Below are 8,464 nucleotides of genomic sequence, written 5' to 3'. Positions count from 1 at the left end.
AAAGAATAAATACACAGAAAAACCCTGTCTTGAAACAAAACAAAAAACCAAAAACCAAAAACAACACCCCCCAAAACAAACAAACAAACACCCCCAAATCAAAAACCAAACAAACAAAAGAATAAATGAAAAATGGGATCTAACTGAGACAAGGTCTGTCTCTGCCCCGCTGACTCCAGCGACGTGTTCCTTAGGACTACTGAGGGTGTGTGGACGGACACAGCTGTAAAGACAACAGTGAAGACGCTAACTGAGTGCACTGTGCCCCTTTCAGAAGTCGTCTCTCAGCTTACTAAGATGTCCAGGTAGGGAAACCGGAAGCTTTGGGCAGAGGAGTCAGACTTGATTCGAAAGGACTGCTCTAGAAATACAAAGACCTTATTACTTAGTTTCTTAGGGTCTATGAGTTGTAGCATGATTTTCCTGCACTTTATGGCTAATTTCCAGTTATAAGTGAGTACATATCATGTGTGTCTTTCTGGTCTGTGATGGTATTCTCAAGTTCCATCCACCTGCCTGCAAATTTCAGCATGTCCTTGTTTTTAATAGCCGAATAGCATTCCATCGTGTCGATGTACTACGTTTTCTTTATCCATTCTTCAGTTGAGGGACATCTAGGTTGTTTCCAGTTTCTGGTTATTATTATGAAAAAAAAAAAAAAACAAAGCTTCTATAAACATAGTTGAGGAAGTGTCCCTGTGGTGTAGTTGGGCAACTTTTGGGTACATGCCCAGGAATGGTATAGCTGGATCGTGGGGTAAATTATTCCCAGTTTTCTGAGAAACAGCCTAATTGATTTCCAAAATAGCTATACTAGTTTGCACACTCCCACAAGCAATGGATCCCCCTGATCCACATCCTTGCCAGCATGTATTGTCACATGAGGTTTTTTTTTTTTTTTTTTTTTTTAATCTTAGCCATTCCATAAAGATGGAATTTCAGAGTTGTTTTGAATTGCATTTCAGAAAGGGAAACACAACAGACATCTGAGGTTGATGAAGAGAGAGTGGGGGGGGGGTGAGGAGGGGATGGGGTTCAGGTGTGAGGAGAGTAGGGCAGGAGTAGGCTGGGAGTGAGAATGGAAATCGGTAGGGGCATCTCTGGGGCTAGCTGGAGACCTGGGACAGGGGAGGCTAAGGAGAGTGTAGCTGATACTCCCACCAGTGGGAGACTGAAGTAGCCACCTCCTGTATCCAGGCGAGACTTCCAGAGGAGGAAGGGGGACACCAACCCACCCACAAAACCTTCAACCTAAAATTTGTCCTGCCTACAAAATATGCACGGATAAAGATGGAGCAGAGGCTGGGGAAACAGCTAACCAATGACTGCCCCTACTTGAGACCCAGCCCATGTGAGCGAGCCAATCCACGACACTATTGATGATACTCTGCTGTGCTTGCAGACAGGAATCTACCATCACTGTCTTCTAAAAGGTTTCATCCAGCAGTGGATGGACACAGATCCAGAGACCCACAGCCAAACATCAGGTGGAGCTTAGGGAGTCTTGTAGGTAAGTTGGGGATAAAGTTGAACAAGCTGGAGGGGTCAGGGACACCACATGAAGACCTACAGAATCAACTAACCTGGGCCCATAGGGACTCACAGAGACTGAGCCACCAACCAAAGAGCATGCAGAGGCTAGACCCTTCCACATTTGTAGCAGATGTGCAGCTTGGTCTTCATGGGGGTCCCCTAACAGTTGGAGTGGGGGCCATCTTTGACTCTGTTGCCTGCCTGTGGCTCCCCTTCCCCTTGCTGACTGTCTGGTTGAGCCTCATTGGAAAAAGATGCTCTTAACCCTGCAGAGACTTGATGTGTGTGTGTGGATTTACCCAAGCGGGGCTTCCTTTCTTTAAGGAGAAGGGGAGTGGGTAATGGGGAAAGGATTTGTAAGGGTGGGACTGGGAAGAGAAGAGGAAGGGGCATTGTGATCTGTGAACGGGATGGAAAATGAATAATGAAATATATTAAGAATAATAAAAAATAAATGCAAAGTCCTCTCCCAGGTCCCCGTCACCCCGAGAGGCTGGCTTCATTCCTTTAGGATTACTCAGGTGACTTTCTGGTACTTTGCTTTCTTCACTGAACATTCCATTGCCCTGTTCTAATTCCAGGCTACTCAACAGTCACTTCCTGATAAAGCAAGGCCTATCTCAGGCCTCACTCACGTTGGGTGGGGGGTGGAGTGGGGGGAGCACAGAGATGGTCCTTTCCCATCTTGGCAATCAAGTGACCCCCCCTCCCACTAGAGTAAACAGCAGGGAAGAGGCTCTGTAGCTTCCTTCACAAGTGCAGTAGGTAGGCTGCCTCACTTCTCCATCCCTAGGAGAATCTGTCCACCATCCCCCACCCCCTCCACCATCCCCAACCCTGCCTGGACCCTGTCCCCACCATTGTGTACACATCCCGGCTGCCTGTGGTGTTAGTGAGCCTTGTGACCAAGGACTTTAAAATATGATAGCTAAAATCAACAGCCATCCATTTAGCTTACAAGATTGTGTTGTTTGTTTGTGCTATCTGGGTGAAGAGGGACTTCTGGTCTCATGTATCTGAGGTCAGCTACAAGCTGACCCAAAGGTTGGCTGCAGTGGGGGCTCGTTTGACTCATTTGATTGGCTACCAAGTCAAGGTTATGGAAGATACATTTCAATAGAGGAGCTAATATTTATAGGTGAAATAGGGACTCAAAAGCATGGGTAGCTACCCCCAAATTTACCCAAGGGATATCTTAGACTATATATCCACAGGATTGATCAGGATCACAGGGACAGTGGTTAAAATGAGTTTATTTTTCATGAATCATCATCTTTTTACTCCATACTGGCTGGGCAGGGAGGGGAAGGCTGAAGCCTGGTGCCAGCCCAAGGCAAGCTTTTCTCCCAGGACAGAATGTCACACAGTTCTGATGATCTGTCACACATCTTGTAGGTCAGAGTGGAGCAGAGAAAGTGATATAGGTCAGAACTGGGCAGGGTCACACTTTGAGCAAGACTGCTTAGGGCAATGTACCTCTGTCCTCTACTTAAACCTAAATCTCATGAGAGGACCAGGGAGACAGCCTTGGGCACTCCCCAACCCCCTGTATGTGTTCTTCCAGATGCAACTACACTGAATACCTTTTCATGCTTTTCACTATTTTTGGTCTCCTTACTTGCTGTGTTGACAGGAGCCGGGCCTGGCTTGGTAGGGTTAGCTCTAGTAACACAGGAGGTGGCAATGGGTTTGGGGTAGATCAAAGTCCTGTGGGACTTTAAAAAAAAAGGTCATTCATTTTGAAAATTATTATATTTATTCATTTTATTTTTGTGTATGTAACTTGTGTGTGTGCCTTTGCCTATATGTCTGGGTCAGAGAACAACTTGGTGGACTCGGTTCTCTCCATACACAGTGCAGGCTCTGGGGATCAAACTCAGCTTGGCAGACTAAGTAGCAAGTGCCTTTATTGGCTAAGCCATTGCTGAGCCCTGGTGCTGGCCTTGCAGCCACAGTTCTTAGGACACTCCAATGGCTTGAGGCACAGGAAAGCAGAACACGACTGTCAACCTCTGCCTTGGATCTGAGGCAGAGCCTTCTCTGAATTGTCCCTAGCTACTCCCTTGGATGGGAAAGCATCCTTTGAACTCTCAAAGGGCTTTACCCTGGAGTGAGCGCAACTGAACCTTTGGAGACTTCAGTTTCCTCAAGGATGGGGGTGGAGGGGGATGAGGCTCACCGTGAGGCTGCTCAGTGATGTTGAGATTAGTGATGGTAGTGTGTGCTGTGCCGGGGGATTCACTAGAAAACCTGGAGATAGTTGGTACCCAGCCTGCTCTTATTATCTTGATTCCCTACTAGGCCTCAAACTGAATTTTGGTTTCTAATAAAATCAGAACTCTGAGAAAAGCTGTTACTTCCCCGGCAGCTGTGTCCTAACCTTTTTTCTCCTTTCCCATCTTGTACTGTAAAGCCTGCCAGCGCAGGCCACATTGCCCGCTTACCTGGCCGTGCAGCTGTGTGGCCAGGCGCTAATCAGGGTGGTGGATTGGGAAGTACTTTAGGAGCCTTTGTTTTCCTGGCTGGCCTCCACCCTTCCCTTTAAACTGATAGTATGAGATAGGACTACCAGGAACCCCTGCAGCTGTCTGTGAGCTTGAGGCAATAACCCACTGGCTTGAAAACAAAGCAAAACAAAACAAAACAACAACAACAACAACAACAAGACTCAGAAGACTCCAACATCCTGGATGTAACTGCAAAACAATTTACCTTCAGGCTTCTCCTTCTTCGGTAACTGTCACCCGCCCTGGCTCAAGGCGTTTACCTGCTTCTTAAATTCCGCGAAATTGAAAGCATTCTCCCGTAATCTCTTCCCCTGTGGGAGGAAAGTACGTTTTCCCCAAGGCTGTTCAAACAACTTCAGAACACTAAATAGACTTGCCTCAAAAGCTTTCTCCTACATATCCCCTTTTCCGGCTGGCCAGTTTGAACTGCGCATGCTCATTTTGGATCTCCGTGTTCTGGTGTGTTTGTTCGAAAACAAACCAGCCTTTGGCTCTCTCCTCTTGTTTGTGGCTGGCAACTTAGCTTAGATCGTACCAACCTGGTCAATGGCTACCATAACACTGGAGGTGCAGAGAAAAAGACCCGGAAGTAGAGGCTTAAAGCGCTCAGCGTTTAGGAGAAGGATAGGCAGAGACGCAGATAATCCTACTGAAATCAGGAAAGGGCAGAGGTGTGTGGAAATATGGAGGAGACAGCCAAGCATGATGCAAATCAACGGAGGAAAAAGAATATTTACTGTCTTACTGGGCTGGGTAGATTGTGTGGACACATTACTTTTAACTTGAAGTCCTAGTTCATCAGCATAAGCTGGTTGTCTGGTGCCACACAGATTTTACTGAATCTTCTTAGCCTCTGCATCTTTAAGGTAGCCAGGTTTGACTCTACAAACCTGCTCTCTGAAGACAACCATAGGATGACAAGAAATGGATGGGGAGGCCAAGATAGCCTGGACCCTAGACAAGCTCTGTAGGAACAACATTGTAGGCTTGCTTATTTGCATATGGCCAATCAGAGCAAGGAGTGTGAACCTTAGGGAAGCCAATCACAAAAACAGAAAGTCCTCATTATAGAGCTCAAGCCCCCAAGATCACAGCTCTCGATTTTGCCTTGGTGTACCCCTTGGAGGCCAGAGGCTTTCCGCTTTTGCTCCGATAAGATCCTAGAGTGCGGGGTTCTTGTTCGCACCTTCCTAGATATTAATGGACTGATAGAGCCTTTGATCCCAAAGGAATATAATCAGCCCTCAATCCGCGGGCTGCACATCTGCAGAGTCAACTGACCATGGACTCCAAATGTTTAAAAATGATCTGGCCTGACCAGCCCCCTTGCTATCAGTCTCTAAACACTGTCTTATAATGACTGTTTACATAGTTTGATTAAGCCCCAGTAAGTTATCTAGAGATGACTTCAAGTATACGGAGGCTGGACATAGACTAAATCCAGACTATGCCTTTTTTCATAAGTCACTGGAGCATGGCTCGGGGGACTTTGTTCTCTCTAGGAGGTCTTGGAACCCTGAAGAATACAGAGGGACATGTGTGTGTGTGTGTGTGTGTGTGTGTGCATGTTAACGAGAAGGCTTTGTTTAGACAGCCTAGGTAATTTTTATATTGAATGATTTTTCTAAGGTTAGAAGATCATGTGGTGTGTGTGTGTGTGTGTGTGTGTGTGAGAGAGAGAGAGAGAGAGAGAGAGAAAGAGAAACAGAAAGAGACAGAGACAGAGATCTGGGGAGATTTCTTTCAATAGATACCAGCTTCAGAGCTGACCTACATCGTGCTTGTCACAACACCTCAACTCCCTGTGGCTTTGACTCTGCACTTTGTAAAGGGACCTTGCCAGGTGTTTCTGCTAGAATGAGATGGATCCTGTGGTGTTTATCATGGTCTCTGAAGCTCCATCATCTCATGAGACCAGAACCACCATCCAGGCTGGACTCTCCCAGCCCACCCTCTGAATGGTGGCCTTTCACCCGTGCTACCGTCTGGCACTGACATCCACGGGGTGCAGAGTCTTCTCTCACCCAAACTGACTTTGCAAACTTATCTGGCTAGGTCCCATTTTTGCATCTTCTCGGTTAAGCCAAACAGAGAATCTACCGGAGTCTTATTAAAATGCAGGGCCAGTGAGCTGGCTCTGAAGGTAAAGGCAATTTCTGAGTAATAATGGCAACATTAGTTTGATCCTTGGAATATGCATAAAGATGGATGGAGAGAACTGACTCCACAAAGCTGTCCTCAGACTTGCATATGTGTGACATGATAAGCATGCTCCCACACACGCATGTACAAATGATAAAGAAGACTTTAAAATAAATTTGCACCTGGAGTGTGTACCTTCACATTGAACCAGGAAAAGGATGCTTTCGGACTCCCATCCTGTCATGGATGCCCTGACAATGGCATATGATACATCTGATGATTTTACTTGATTATTGCTGGGCAAACAGAGGCCTCCAAAGAAACTAAAATGTATGCTCTTGGCTTGAATTCCAAATTTCTACAGATGATGTAAGTTCTCAGGCCTCCACTGTGCTCATCTGCAAGTTGGACACAATAATGTATAGTTCTCCTAATGGTGCACTAGAATAGGTCCTAATAGTTCTCCTCTTTGCTGCTAGTTCATCTTTCTATCCATCCATCCATCATCCATCCATCCATCCATCCATCCATCCATCCATCCATTTCTCCATTTATCAATCTCTCCATCCACCCATTCATCCATCCATCCATCCATCCATCCATCCATCCATCCATCTACGCATCCATCCAAGCACACACACACACTTCTTTATTCACATTTAGCTGGTGGTTCTTTGAAGCTTTGCTTTGAACTTACAAGGGACCACCAGGATGCCTAAAGAGAAATCACTGCCTCAAAATAACAAAAAACCATAATAAACCTCTTTACTTGAGCTTTGCCATCTCACCAGCCCATCATTCCCACTTTATAAATGCAGAAACTGAGGCCCAAAGAAGTTAAGCGATTTGTCCAAGGTCACACAAGCAGACATGGAGGGCTTGGAATTTGACTGAGCTTTCCTTCACAGTATTCTGCGGTCTCTTCCACATTGGCATTCCTTCTATCCTTCCAACTTTAGACAGCTGCAGCTGCGGGCTCCAGGGCTGCACAGTCATGCAATGGTCTGAGGTGGCAGCTAGACCAGTCATCCTGGCACTCAAAAGTTTTAAATATTAAAAAATCCACATAAGCACACATTGCATGCTGGACATATGTTATGCCTGCTCTATTCCTCCCTTTCCTCACATTTGTCCCTTTTGTTCTTCTAGACAATTTTGCTTTTACTCTGAATACACACACACATGACTTTATGTGATTATGTAAAGTCTAGGAACCACCAATGACAGAAAGAATGAATTTGTCTTTCTCAGACTGGCACTATATGATCATCTCCATTTGTACCATTTTCAGTCAAAGAACCCAGAGTGAACATAACATTTTCCTTAAACAAAATGTTACTTAGTTTTTATGTGTATGACCGTTTGCCTGAATAAATGTCTGGCCTAGCACACACGGAGGTCTAAAGAGGGCATCAGATCCCTTGAAACTGGAGTCATGGACAGTTGGGAACTGCCATGTTCGTGCTAGGATTGGAACCCAAATCCTTTGCAAGAATAACAAGAGCTATGCCCAATTTTCTGAGGAACTGCCAGACTGATTTCCAGAGTGGTTGTACCAGCTTGCAATTCCACCAACAACGGAGGAGTGTTCCTCTTTCTCCACATCCTCACCAGCATCTGCTGTCACCTGAATTTTTGATCTTAGCCATTCTGGCTGGTGTGAGGTGGAATCTCAGGGTTGTTTTGATTTGCATTTCCCTGATGATTAAGGATGCTGAACATTTTTTCAGGTGCTTCTCAGCCATTAGGTATTCCTCAGGTGAGAATTCTTTGTTTAGCTCTGAGCCCCATTTTTTAATGGGGTTATTTGATTTTCTGGAGTCCACCTTCTTGAGTTCTTTATATATATTAGATATTAGTCCCCTATCTGATTTAGGATAGGTAAAGATCCTTTCCCAATCTGTTGGTGGCCTTTTTGTCTTATTGACAGTGTCTTTTGCCTTACAGAAGCTTTGCAATTTTATGAGGCCCCATTTGTCGATTCTTGATCTTACAGCACAAGCCATTGCTGTTCTATTCAAGAATTTTTCCCCTGTGCCCATATCTTCGAGGCTTTCCCCCACTTTCTCTTCATAAGTTTCACTGTCTCCGGTTTTATGTGGAGTTCCTTGATCCACTTAGATTTGACCTTAGTACAAGGAGATAGGAATGGATCAATTCGCATTCTTCTACATGATAACTGCCAGTTGTGCCAGCACCATTTGTTGAAAATGCTGTCTTTTTTCCACTGGATGGTTTTAGCTCCCTTGTCAAAGATCAAGTGACCATAGTTGTGTGGGTTC

General features: G+C 45.4%; 1 long non-coding RNA gene across 2 annotated transcripts in view; it reads right to left on the bottom strand.

The window, feature by feature from the left end:
- Positions 1-4,486, bottom strand: part of LOC147002704 (uncharacterized) — an 11,909-nt gene extending 7,423 nt beyond the window's left edge. For both annotated transcript variants that reach the window (XR_015048539.1, XR_015048538.1), the window contains exon 1: positions 4,246-4,486. This is a non-coding gene — a long non-coding RNA (uncharacterized LOC147002704). The remainder of the gene's footprint in view (positions 1-4,245) is intronic.
- Between the last annotated feature and the right edge of the window lie 3,978 nt (positions 4,487-8,464).

Source organism: Mus caroli, unplaced genomic scaffold (genome assembly GCF_978045245.1).
Source record: "Mus caroli unplaced genomic scaffold, Mus_caroli_1 scaffold_9, whole genome shotgun sequence".
Lineage (NCBI taxonomy): Eukaryota > Metazoa > Chordata > Mammalia > Rodentia > Muridae > Mus > Mus caroli.
This window is presented reverse-complemented; position numbering and strand designations above follow the sequence as displayed.